The following is a 14,184-nucleotide window of genomic DNA, read 5'->3' as shown; positions in this document are numbered from 1 at the left end:
ACATATTTTTCTACATTATATACACCATGTATTTATATATTATTATATATGTACACATTTGTAATTTACAATTATAGATTTGATGTAGGTCCGAATGTCGTAAGTCTTTATAGTAATACGACTAAATTTAAATTTTTGCATTTATACGTTGTAAATATAAAGAAGAAGAAAATCGTATTTGCGTGACCAATTCCATTATTGACGAGCAAACGTGTTTCAATATTTTGATCGTCAGCTAGTATTATTTTAAGTACTAAAATTGTAGCAATTCTTCAATACGAACCTTAAGCTGTACTTTACTAAGTTAATCTCTGAAGACAAAAGCTAAACAACTATTTCCACTGCTAACATTGCTTAGTTTCAATCACGATACTTTCGATTTTGATACTTTATTATTAATCCGCCTACATAATGTGTACATTACTTGCGACAATGTAACCGTTTAAATACTTGTATTGACTAATAAAACAATCTAGATCATGTACCAAATAAATGAAAAAAGTTGCGTTTTCTTACCAAGAATACAATAATGTATAAAATGTTAATAATCTTCATCATAATTAAAAAAAGAAGAAGACTTTCCTACAGGGATACTTTTAACTTTTATATTCAAAGGCGCTTTTTCCAGTTTCAATGAATATTTTGCTAGTTTCCCTTATTACTGCATAGATAAACTTACTTTTTGATCAACATTTCAAGCATTTCTTTCTGTGAACTTTTGTTTAAAATTTCCAAATCCCATTTTGAGAATCACATATTTATGTATTTATACCGAAAACTACATCACATTACATTGAACGAAGTTGCGCAAGGGTCACTCTAGATTTTTTAAGGCAAATCGAGCTCTTTGTCTGCTATGCGTGGTGGTTTAACTCCAAGTACGCCAATCATTGGGAGGGAGTCGTTGCAGTTGTTAATGGGTCCACTGTTAGTTAGTTGCACCTATCCAATGTCGTCGAAGTAATCAAAGAATGACATATTTATGCTTCTGAGAGGCGCGTCGGCTTCAAACAGAACACTGTAGGGCTGTTTCCTGCTTCCAAACAAAAACTGCTTGAGAGCTTATGTTCCTTAAACTATGAGAAAGTTGCGTTTTACTGCATTCACACGACCATATCGATGCTTCTTTGTTAATTATCGGCCCGCCGAATGCCTTGTATGTTGCTAACAACGTTTTTTATCTTTCCCCCGGGAACCGCTGGCTAGCGATTTGAGAATTTTGTTGTTTGGCATTAATCGCGGTCGTATGCGGCGTGAAGGAGTACAGGATTATAAGCATTCGTAATTAGGACTTTAAGTGTGGTTTTCGACTTCAGCAGCGTTTCAATTAAACAAAACACAATAACCATATATTTTGCCGACTATTCATTAAGCATGAAAAAATCAAAACAGAACAACCATTCATAAAATGCACTCCAATCCTCATCATCAGCCTGTTGAAAATATCGATGATTATTAGTCTCTTCTTGGTATTCTTATTATAGGCGACAACTTTGAATCGCTGAAGCCACCAAACAGTGTACATATAACTACATAGTATAAAACAAAGTCGTTTTTCTGTCCCTATACCCCGATGTATGCTTAAATCTTTAAAACTACTCAACGGATTTTAATGCGGTTTTTTTTATTAGATAGAGTGATTGAAGAGGAAGGTTTATTTCTGTAATACCATCCATTAAATAGTGGGGAGATACTGTTATTTTTGAGTTTTCTAATGTGATGCCGTAAATAATTAAAATTTGCTTTCTTTATGCCGCGCTGTTTGAATTTGGTATCCTCGCTAAACTAATACGGCTGTGAAACTTACGTTGAGCAATACCAAAAGCTTCGTCAGGATCGAGAAGGACCTCTTCGAGCCGTTCGATACCAAACGAGGTTTCCAAAAAGTCGACCCCCTATCGTGCGACTTCTTCAATCTGCTGCTGGAGTAAATATTTCGAGGTGCAGAACTTAATCGAGCAGGTACAATCTTGTATAAGAATGTATAGCTGCTGGTGTATGCTGATGATATTAATATCATTGGCCTCAATACCGGCGCCGTTAGTTCTGCTTTCTCCAAACTGGATAAAGAAGCAAAGCAAATGGTCCTGGCAGAGGCATGAACGAAGACAACATCTGATGAGTCGGCGTTGCGAGTTTTCAAGAGAAAGGTTCTGCGTAAGATTTATGGTCCTTTGCGCGTTGGTCACGGCGAATATAGCATTCGACGGAACGATGAGCTGTATGATATATGCCACGACATTGCCATAGTTCAGCGAATTAAAAGACAGCGGCTACGCTGGCTAGGTCATATCGTACTTATGAACGAAAGTAATCCAGCTCTGTAAGTATTTGACGCAATACCAGACGGGGGAAGCAGAGCATGAGGAAGACCTCCACTCCAATGGTAATAGTGGCAATGCATCCCTTACCATGGATTACGGTGTTCTCTATAAATACTCATAGATAAAGAGAATTAACTTCATTAAAGGTTAGAGTTCATTATAAATCAACCTTCATGGATTGCTAGGTTACAGGCTTTGTCCGGAAAGTAATAGGACTGATTTTTTTCCGCCGCGACTGTACTTCGGAGCGTGCGCATACCGACTGGATTCGGTAGAGGGCGTTCCTAGCTAACGAGTCAGTTTTCTCCGAGCAGCTGGAGACTCAGGACAAACATTTTCGCGCGACGACGTCTATCTCTGCATGTTGTAACTTGAGTAAAAATTGAGATATTTTAATAAAACTTGTTACAAATGTTACTCGACATCGTAAGACGGTTCGTATTACTGAAACGCGTAATCGAATTCTTGTCACGCCCACGAAACGCCGTTAAAAGAAAACCTATAAAGGGCCATAAATTAGAATTAAATTAAGATTAAGAACTGTAATTTGACACAGGCGGTCGCAGAGCAAGGGACACATGTGCGAAACATTAAAAAAAAAACAAGTAAGGAAGGGATAAGTTCGGGTCTAACCGAACATTTTATACTCTCGCATGATAAAGTGATAATCGAGATTTCATTATCCGTCATTTACATATTTTTTTTATTTTGGTTCCTAATGTATTGTTACGAATTTACTCTTGCTAGTTTACTTTGTTAGGTTCGTATCTCTGGATTGACAAATAAAATCAACACTGTTTAATTTAATTCAACAACTCTTTATTTCACAACTCGTCTACACTATAGCAGTTTACTCTTAGCACTGATTGATTACGTTGGCACTGCCACGGCTTATATAGCCACGCACTTCTCGCTGATGCCGACGTGTCCTTCTAGAATATCGCGTCTGGAAATTACCAGAACATACGGCTATAGCCACGCACTTCTCGCTGATGCCGACGTGTCCTTCTAGAATATCGCGTCTGGAAATTACCAGAACATACGGCTATACGGCGCCAGACGCAAGCAGACAGTCGCGGCGCCAGACTCAGCAATTGTTTAACTAGACGAGCAGACAGTGTGGCGCCAGATGTCTACAACAAGACAAATGCTATTCCATATACCTACAGCTATTGTTCATAATCAGGGATGCATATAGTAATACAAATACAACTTAATACTACTTTTTGTAACACTGCCCTCCACTAAAGCCTAATCGTCCCGATTAGGCACAAATCCTCTTGAACCAAATGGGGCGAGCCTCTCCAAATGTACTACTTTCATTTTACATCGTGCTTTCCCATTTCTTTGTATGCGGTATACCACGTCATTAAGTCGTTTCATCACCATATAGGGTCCTTCCCAGGCTGTCTGCAATTTCGGGGACAAGCCTTTCTTTCGAAGTGGATTGTACAACAGGACCAGATCACCTTCTTCAAAACCTTTTGAATTTGCCGCTTGATCGAACCGGTCCTTCATCTTATTGCTCATCAGATGCGTATGCTGTCTTACCATTAGATGCAATTCATTCATTTCTTCCTTTAAGGCAGAACAATAATCTCCATCATTTCTTACAGCTGTAGGATTCGTACCAAACTTAAGATCAGCAGGGAGTCGCAGATCAGATCCGAAAATAATCTTTGCTGGCGTGTAACCAGTTGTCTCGTGCTTCGCTGAACGATACGCCAGCAGGAACATCTGGATGCACTTGTCCCAATTCCGTTGGTCTTTATCAACGATTTTCCGCAGGTGTTCTTCGAGCGTTCGGTTGAATCTCTCTACCATCCCATCTGATTGTGGGTGTAACGCTGTTGTCCGTGTCTTGTGGATGCCCAATAATGTACAGACTTCTTGGAAAATGGAAGATTCGAAATTCCTGCCTTGATCTGAGTGTAATTCGACGGGCACTCCGAACCTTGTTATCCAATTTTCTACAAACGCTTCGGCTACGGTCTTCGCTTCCTGGTTTGGTAAGGCATATACTTCTGGCCATTTACTGAAATAGTCCATGACAACCAGTAGATATTTGTTACCGGCCGTACTGGTTGGGAACGGACCTGCAACATCCATTGCGACTCGTTCAAATGGTGATCCCACGTTGTACTGTTGTAGCCTACCGCGACTTTTGGCTTTAGGACCTTTAGCTGCCATGCACTCTACGCAATTACTTATCCATTCTGCTATGGAATCTCGACAACCGATCCAGTAGAACCGTTGTTTAATCTTCTCTATAGTTTTTGTTATTCCAAGGTGCCCTCCACTAGGTCCATTGTGATATTCTTTCAATACTTTTGGGATCATGGACTTCGGTACTATGATCAGCAGACGAGAATGTTTGCCATCTTCGCTTTCCCAGGTACGATGAAGGTATCCATTAACGAGGTTTATGCTGTTCCATTGGGCCCAATATGCTTTTGCAGTTGGACTCTCGCTACTTATTTGTTCCTTTGGTGGTCGTACCCCATTTTCTTTGGCCATTACCAGCTTTGCAAGATCAGGGTCCTCCAGCTGATTGATTCTGATGCGGTGAGGAGTCCAATCATCTTCAGGTTCTATATTCAGTAATCGCACGTCGATTATACCTTCTTTTCCTTCTGATTTGGAGCAATGTTTACATTCCAGTGGACAAGGGCGACGTGATAATGCATCCGCATTTTTGTGGTGAATCCCCTTTCGTTTCGAAGTCGTAATTCTGTAATCTTTCGATCCATCGTGCAATTTGGCCTTCCGGATTCTTAAACTGTAATAACCATTTTAATGCTGCATGATCAGTCCTCAGCAAGAATCGTTGTCCATACAAATACTTGTGGAAATGTTTTACACATTCCACCACAGCTAGTAGTTCTTTTCGCGTCACACAGTAGTTTTTCTCTGGTTTCCCGAGCACTCTGCTGTAATACCCAATTACTCTTTCTTGTCCGTCGATGAGCTGAGACAGGACACCTCCAATTCCATAAGCGCTCGCATCTGTATCCAGGATGAATTTCTTTCCAGGTATTGGATAAGCTAACATCGGCGCCGTACAAAGTAGTTCTTTCAGCTGCTCAAATGCTTTTTCTTGTTCCAACTGCCATACAAACGGGCGATTCTTCTTGGTTAAATCATGTAAACTTCTAGCCACGTTCGCAAATCCAGGTACAAAACGGCGGTAATACGTGCATAAGCCAAGGAAGCTGCGGAGTTCATGTATGTTGGTGGGTCGAGGCCAATCTTTGACTGCTTTTATTTTTCCTTCCTCGGTGTGAATCCCCTCAGTTGACACTTTATGTCCGAGATATGTGACCTGCTTCTTCCATAATGAACACTTTTTGGGATTCAAGCGTAATCCGGCTGCTGCTATTCGCTGAAAGACTTCCTCTAGATTTTTCAGATGATCATCAAAACTTTTTCCCATGATGATAATGTCATCAAGATACACTAAACATGTCTTCCAGTTGAGTCCTTTTAACACATGTTCCATCAGTCGCTCGAACGTTGCAGGCGCATTACATAACCCAAATGGCATCACAGAGAATTCCCATAACCCGTCGCCCATACTGAAAGCGGTCTTTTCACGGTCACATTCATCAATCTCGACTTGCCAATATCCACTTTGTAGATCTAATGTAGAAAACCATTTCGCTCCAGACAAGGTGTCTAATGTATCGTCGATTCTTGGTAGAGAATAACTGTCTTTCTTTGTGACATCATTCAACTTCCTATAATCTACGCAGAAACGGGTGCTACCATCTTTCTTTTTAACTAAGACGATAGGTGAGCTCCATGGACTTATTGAAGGTTCGATTACACCGTTTTTGTGCATGTCTTCAATAATTTTGTTAGCATCCTCTCGTTTTGCTAGTGGAACCCTACGCGGAGCTTGTCGGATTGGTTTAGCGTCTCCAGTATTTATGCGATGTTTGACAATGCCGGTTCTTCCTGTGTTTCCTTCGTTTGCAAATATGGATGCGTATTTTTCTAATAGTTTTTCTGCTTTTAATTTTTCATTTCCATGCAGTTCGTTCAGCAAATTATTTAGGAGTGTAGGACTTATCTGCTGAGGCTCAATCGTAGGCTTCTGTTGTGACCGTTCGCATCGTGCTATTGCACTTATATTCTGGCACTGTCCAATTACTGCTCCTTTCTTCAGACTTATAGGCGTGTTGAATTCATTCACTACTCTCACCGGAATGGTGGCGTCTTCTCTAGTTTTCACAAGCGTTCTTCCTACCAATATGGGTGTATCTATTTTTGTTGGTTCCACAATCCACAACTCTTCAGTCCCACCTCCTCCATTCACTTTAGCCCATACAATCGCCTCAGATTTTGGTGGAATACTCTGATTATCATCAACAATCACCCTCTTACTTTCAATGTTAGTCACATATCCGGTGTTTATAGGCATCTCCATGTTCTGGCAAAACAGCATTTGCTTGTTTAAATCCAAAGTAACCCCGTGATCAATCATGAAATCTACTCCCATTATAATTTCATCCGTGATTTCTGCTACGATGAAGGTGTGATTAACTTCCAGGGTACCAATCATCACTTCGCAAAACACTTTTCCCGCGACAGCTGCTTCCTCCCCGGTGGCCGTTCGAAGCTTGCAACCGACTAATGGTTCAACCGTCCCTCTTACCACATCCGGTCGGATAATTGAATGTGTGGCACCAGTATCCAAAGTAAGCGTTGACAGTCGTCCATTTACGATGCCGTTGATAGTAAGATTGTTGTCATGGCGACCTATTTGTGATATCGAGATGGCGGGGCAAATAGTTGTGGGAACCAGCTCACGCCCCTTTGAACTGTTCCGTTTTAACGACTTGTGAGATGTGGATGCTTCGTCCTCGTTATCTGTTGGTTGTTTCCGTTTTGATGGGTTTACTTTTATATTGCAATTTCGGGCAAAGTGACCCGCTTTTCCACAGTTGAAACATCTGCCTGTTGTATTTACTCGCGGTGCAGCAATTGTCTTCAGAGTCTTCAATATTTCTTCCATCAGCGCCGGTTGTTCCATTTCAACCCTTTGTACCTTGTGTGCTGGTTTACTTAGTAGGGAAGCTGTTTCCTGTGTGAGGGCGTGCGAAACCGTTTCAGCAAACGTTCTTTTTGGCAATGCATATGTGGCGCGTTTGGTGTCCACATCACGAATTCCATTTATGAAACATTGAATTTTTACCCTCTCAATGTAATCCACAGGTGCATCTGCATTTGCCAAATGAGCCAGTCGTTCTATTTCAGTTGCGAACTCTTGCAATGACTCGTTCATTTTCTGACCCCTATTTTGCAGTTCGATCTGGTATATTTGTTTCCGGTGCTCACTACCATATCGTCTTTCTATCGCACTCATCAATGCCTCATAGTTGTCCCGTTCACAGTCTGGAATAGTCTGAAGGATTTCTGCCGCAGGTCCTTTCAATGATACAAACAAGGACGCCACTTTGTCCGCTGCATTCCAGTTATTGGCCAATGCTGTCTTTTCAAACTGAAGTTTGAAAATTTGAAATGGAATACTTCCATCGAATGTGGGTGCCTTCAATCTTGGATTATTTGTTGATGGTGCAGGGCCATGCAGTTGCAGTTCTCGCATCCGATTACTCAAATGAAGAACTTCTGATTTCAAATTTTCTTCGTCATTTTTTAAAGTGCTTAATTCGTCTTCAAATTTTGAAAATTTCTCTTGCACTTGTTTTTGTAGTTGTGTAGTATTTTCCGTAATCTGTTGTACCAAACGATTTTCTAACTGCGTATTATTTTCAGTCATTTGTTGTGTAAGGCGAGACTCTAACTGTGATGTATTTTCAGCTATTTGCGTCATTTGCTGTGCCAGACGATTTTCTGTTTGCACTGCATTTTCTGTATTTTCAGCTATTTGCTGTGCCAGACGATTTTCTGTTTGCACTGCATTTTCTGTATTTTCAGCTATTTGCTGTGCCAGACGATTTTCTATTTGCTTAATAGCCACTAACAGCAAGTTCATGTCCACACTTGATGATGTTCGTTGTTCTTCTACTTTTTCTTCTACCTTTGTAGAAGTTTCTGGCCCAACAAATTCGAACTCGTCCACATTAATTCCATCCGCTTCCATTGCTTCACGTAATCGTGCCTGCAGATCCGCCTTTTGCCCACTTATCGGCAAATTACGCTCCTCCAGTTCCTTTTTTAATTGCTGAATTCTCAATTCTCCAAATTTAACCATCTTGAATTTGGATTATTTGACAATCCCACTTCTGACACCAATTGTTACGAATTTACTCTTGCTAGTTTACTTTGTTAGGTTCGTATCTCTGGATTGACAAATAAAATCAACACTGTTTAATTTAATTCAACAACTCTTTATTTCACAACTCGTCTACACTATAGCAGTTTACTCTTAGCACTGATTGATTACGTTGGCACTGCCACGGCTTATATAGCCACGCACTTCTCGCTGATGCCGACGTGTCCTTCTAGAATATCGCGTCTGGAAATTACCAGAACATACGGCTATAGCCACGCACTTCTCGCTGATGCCGACGTGTCCTTCTAGAATATCGCGTCTGGAAATTACCAGAACATACGGCTATACGGCGCCAGACGCAAGCAGACAGTCGCGGCGCCAGACTCAGCAATTGTTTAACTAGACGAGCAGACAGTGTGGCGCCAGATGTCTACAACAAGACAAATGCTATTCCATATACCTACAGCTATTGCTCATAATCAGGGATGCATATAGTAATACAAATACAACTTAATACTACTTTTTGTAACAGTATATATTGTATTATACAGAGAAGGCATCAGATGGAATTCAAAATAGCGTTATATTGGAAGAAGGCGTGGTTGTGAACCGATTTCACTCATATTTCGTACATGTCATCAGGGTGCTAAGAAAATATTATATACCGAATTTCAATGAAATCGGTCCAGTAGTTCCTGAGATATGGTTTTTGGTCCATAAGTGGGCGACGCCACGCCCATTTTCAATTTTTAAAAAAATCCTGAGTGCAGCTTCCTTCTGCCATTTCTTCCGTAAAATTTTGTGTTTCTGACGTTTTTTGTTAGTCGGTTAACGCACTTTTAGTGATTTTTAACATAACCTTTGTATGGGAGGTGGGTGTGGTTATTATCCGATTTCTTCAATTTTTGAACTGTATGTGGAAATGTCTGAAGAAAACGACTCTATAGAGTTTGGTTGACATAGCTATAGTAGTTTCCGAGATATGTACAAAAAACTTAATAGGGGGCGGGGCCACGCCCACTTTTCCAAAAAAATTACGTCCAAATATGCTCCTCCCTAATACGATCCTTTGTGCCAAATTTCGCTTTAATATCTTTATTTATGGCTTAGTTATGACACTTTATAGGATTTCGGTTTCCGCCATTTTGTGGGCGTGGCAGTGGGCCGATTTTGCCCATCTTCGAACTTAACCTTCATATGGAGCCAAGAAATACGTGTACCAAGTTTCATCATGATATCTCAATTTTTACTCAAGTTACAGCTTGCACGGACAGACGGACGGACAGACGGACGGACGGACAGACGGACGGACGGACGGACAGACAGACATCCGGATTTCAAATCTACTCGTCACCCTGATCACTTTGGTATACATAACCCTATATCTGACTCTTTTAGTTTTAGGACTTACAAACAACCGTTATGTGAACAAAACTATAATACTCTCTTTAGCAACTTTGTTGCGAGAGTATAAAAATTACAGGTTTGTCTTTGAATCTACAGTGGCGGACAAAAGTCTACATACACCCCCTGTTTTCTTCGATGTGAGAGTACAAAAACTTTTTAGAAAAATGTGTTGATACAGTTTTATTCTAATCTTCTTTCTAATAGCAACAAACTTAAAAAATCCGTTAATATAAAACTACAAATTTATGGAATAAAAACTCAAATATTGTGTTGACAAAAGTCTACATACAGTACAAAAATATCTTAGTTCAGTGCGAAAAACTTAACAAAATGCTAGTTATTAAGACGTTTTAGTATTTAGTTGGGTCCCCATTGGCATCTATAACTGCTTGAAGACGCCGTGGCATTGATTCTGCTAAATTTGTCAACGCTGCAGATGTAATGCTGTTCCAAGGTTCCAATATGCGCTCTTAGAGTATAGCAGAGCTAGAAACTTGGTGCTTTTTAATTCTACGCTCCAAAATCTCCTAGACATGTTCAATAATATTCATATTTAGACTTTGAGGTGGTGTATTTAATTGCCTTGGAGTATAATAAAGCAACCAGTCCTTAACAATTTGCGCCGCATGCATCGGATCGTTATCTTGTTGAAATATCCAACTGGAACCGAGCCCTAAATTATCCACCAAAGGCTTCGAATTATGTTCCAACAGAGACTTATACTTATAACCGTCCATTTCACCTTCGATAAAGTCCGATTTTCTAACTCCAGAGGCCGCAACAGCTCCCCAAACCATTACGCTGCGGCCACCGAGCTTCACAATTGATACTACGTTCTTCGATTCAAGCGTGGCGTTAGTTTTCCTTCAAATTTTAGCCCTTTCTTCACTACCAAAAAGGGTGAATTTAGAATCATCTGTAAATGAAACTTTTTTCTAAAAATCCATTTCCTTTTCTTTGTGTTTTTTTTTTTTGCGAACTTTAAACGAAGTTTCCGATTTTTTCAGAAATAAAATTTTTCTTCCGTGGTGTTCTACTGTGGAATCCGTTATCGTTTAGAGTTTTTTTTTATTGTTCTTGGTTGGATACTCATTTGTGACGTACTTACTATGCGTTCGGCTATATTTGGAGCATTTACTTTTGGATTTTGGTCTACTTCGTTGAGAATCAGGCTGACGTCTCTACAAGATTGTTTTTTTGGGCGTCCACTGCGCGGTTTATTTTCGTTGGAACCATTATTTTTAAAGTTTTTTAGAATTGTCTGTACTGTTGCTCGACTCAAGTTTAAAATTTTAGAAATTTCACCATATGATTTTTTTTCTTTTCTTTCTTTTATCACCAAATTTCTTACATCAATTGATATTTCATTTCGCGGAGCCATTATAGCTATTGAAATGTTTAAACCACAACTAAATTCAATAAATATCAAACAATAAACATATTGAAATAAAAGAAAAAGTCTAACGTTACCTTACTGTTAATATAACAATGTACAAAGTATGAGATTTGAACTGTATGTAGACTTTTGTCAAAGCAATTTTTGAGTTTTTCTTCCATAAATTTGTTGCTTTATGTTAAATAATGAATTTTTTTAGTTAATTGTTATTATAATAAATATTAGAATAAAACTGTATAAATACATTTTTCTAAAAACTTTTTGTACTCTCATATCAATGGAAATAGGGGGTGTATGTAGACTTTTGTCCGCCACTGTACATAAGTAATAATAATTATGTGCTTCAATTTCAATATTTTTATTATATATTTAACTAAAAAATATTTCATATTTTACATATTTTTAAATATAATGAAATTATAATAAAAATATAAAAGATTCTACATAAAAAACTTTAGGCACACATGGAAAATATTGTATTGAATCTCATTTTTTTAATTATAATATTTTCCTAAACCTCCTTTAGCCTGAATAACTGCTGCTAAAAGTCGACTCATGCTTCCAACTGGCTTAGATGTTTGCCCATTCTGTACGTATGGCCTCTTTAAGAGAATCCACGGATGTTATACGGTGAATCCGTATTTTTTTTCTCCAGTAGGTGCCAAATATGCACTATAGGGTTAGTGTTTGTTTTTAATTGCTTACAAGCCATTACAGCCATTCTTGCACAAGAAAAGACGCATGCTTCGGGTCATTGTCTTGCTGACACAAGAATGACTGCGCACTTAAGCCCAACTTTTCAACGCTTGGCGCTAAATTTTCCTTTAAGATTTTCAAATATGAGTGCCCATCCATTTTATTATCTATAAAAACGAGATTTTCCACACCAGATACTGCAATGCATCCCCATACCATTACGTTACCGCCGCCATGTTTCACAACCTTAATTACGAGTATATTATTTTCCTGGAGCTCTATGTTTAATTCCTGACTCATGATAAACAGTAAAGTGTTACGTACAGTTTGGGGATCAAAGTTTTTTTCAAAGCTTGTTGTATCTCTTAACGCAGCTTTACTGTTGAAATCTTCGGATTCTGGGTTACTGTAGCTATTACAGCTCGTTTCTGACGTGGTGGGAATTTTTTGGGCGTCCAGATCTGTTCTCACGCTCTAAATTTCCGATGTTGATGTACTGTTTTATAATATTTAGCGCAACCAATTTCACGATAAGATTTTTGCTGCATGTTTAATATGTACAGTGGCGGACAAAAGTCTACATACACCCCCTGTTTTCTTCGATGTGAGAGTACAAAAACTTTTTAGAAAAATGTGTTGATACAGTTTTATTCTAATCTTCTTTCTAATAACAACAAACTTAAAAAATCCATTAATTAATATAAAACTACAAATTTATGGAATAAAAACTCAAATATTGTGTTGACAAAAGTCTACATACAGTACAAAAATATCTTAGTTCAGTGCGAAAAACTGTAAAAAATGCTAGTTATTAAGACGTTTTAGTATTTAGTTGGGTCCCCATTGGTATCTATAACTGCTTGAAGACGCCGTGGCATTGATTCTGCTAAATTTGTCAACGCTGCAAATGTAATGCTGTTCCAAGGTCCCAATATGCGCTCTTAGAGTAGAGCAGAGCTAGAAATTTGGTTCTTTCTAATTCTAACTCTCACATCGAAGAAAACAGGGGGTGTATGTAGACTTTTGTCCGCCACTGTATAATTATACGATAAGCTAAATAGAGAAAAAAATTAAAAATAAAACGTATATTTCCTATAAACTTAACTTACTCACAATTTCACATGTAACAGAATATTGCTTTGCTTACTATAATATGCATATCTACATGTAAATATGTACCTATGTATGTACGTATGTGCTAATAATACGTACTGTGTCGAAAATTGAACAACTTCAAAATAACTGTGAGTAATAAGCCGTAGAACCTTGAAAAAATTGTCATTTCAATTTTAAATATATTTTTTAGCAAAGGCAATGTCTGTGCCAAAACTTTCTTGATTCACAGTATCTACCAAACCATTCAACTAAATTCGCTTAGGCAAAAATCGACGTGGCACTGTCCACATTTAGATTCCTATGTTGGATACTGTAGTAGGTAAAACTTCTACTTATCCAGAATAGGCCCTGACATATCAAATATATGGTCAGCGTGCAATGAGTCCCCGCATGATACTGGGCACAACAATGGGTCGCTCGCTTCCGTTCTGGAAATTTCGATTTATACTGACGGATTAATGTCTCTAGCGGAAAAATGGCAAAAACTGGTCGACCGAAATTGTACATATTTTTTTATTTATTTATTATTATAAAAAATAAAAGCAAAAATAAGTTAAAATTTAATTAGAAATACGAAAAGGCATTTTCGACTACCCAATATATGTAATTACTTGGATTCCGATCCTGTGGTACTTTAATGTATTTTCCTGGCTTTAGTTCTAGCAAATTGCAAGAGTATAAACTATTCAGTTACAACCGAACTTAGCCCTTCCTTACCTGTTTGATATGAGAATTGTTTGACCATATACCTTTTTGATGCTTTTTTAACATTGAGAGCTCTGCTCTCTCCGTTTAAGTTAGTACCCAGCGGGATAATGGTTCACCGTTTACATTTTTCTTTGAAGAAAATTTTATGTAGAATTCTTCAAAACCAAGTAATGTATAAAAGTATAAGTAAGTATGCTATAAATTCTACAATCAAGCAAGTACGTGAGAAACGTTACGATACAATATAAAGGGTGATTTTTTAAGAGCTTGATAACTTTTTTTAAAAAAAAAACGCATAA

This window comes from Bactrocera dorsalis, chromosome 2 (assembly GCF_023373825.1).
Source record: "Bactrocera dorsalis isolate Fly_Bdor chromosome 2, ASM2337382v1, whole genome shotgun sequence".
NCBI lineage: Eukaryota > Metazoa > Arthropoda > Insecta > Diptera > Tephritidae > Bactrocera > Bactrocera dorsalis.
Note: the sequence above shows the minus strand (reverse complement) of the source record.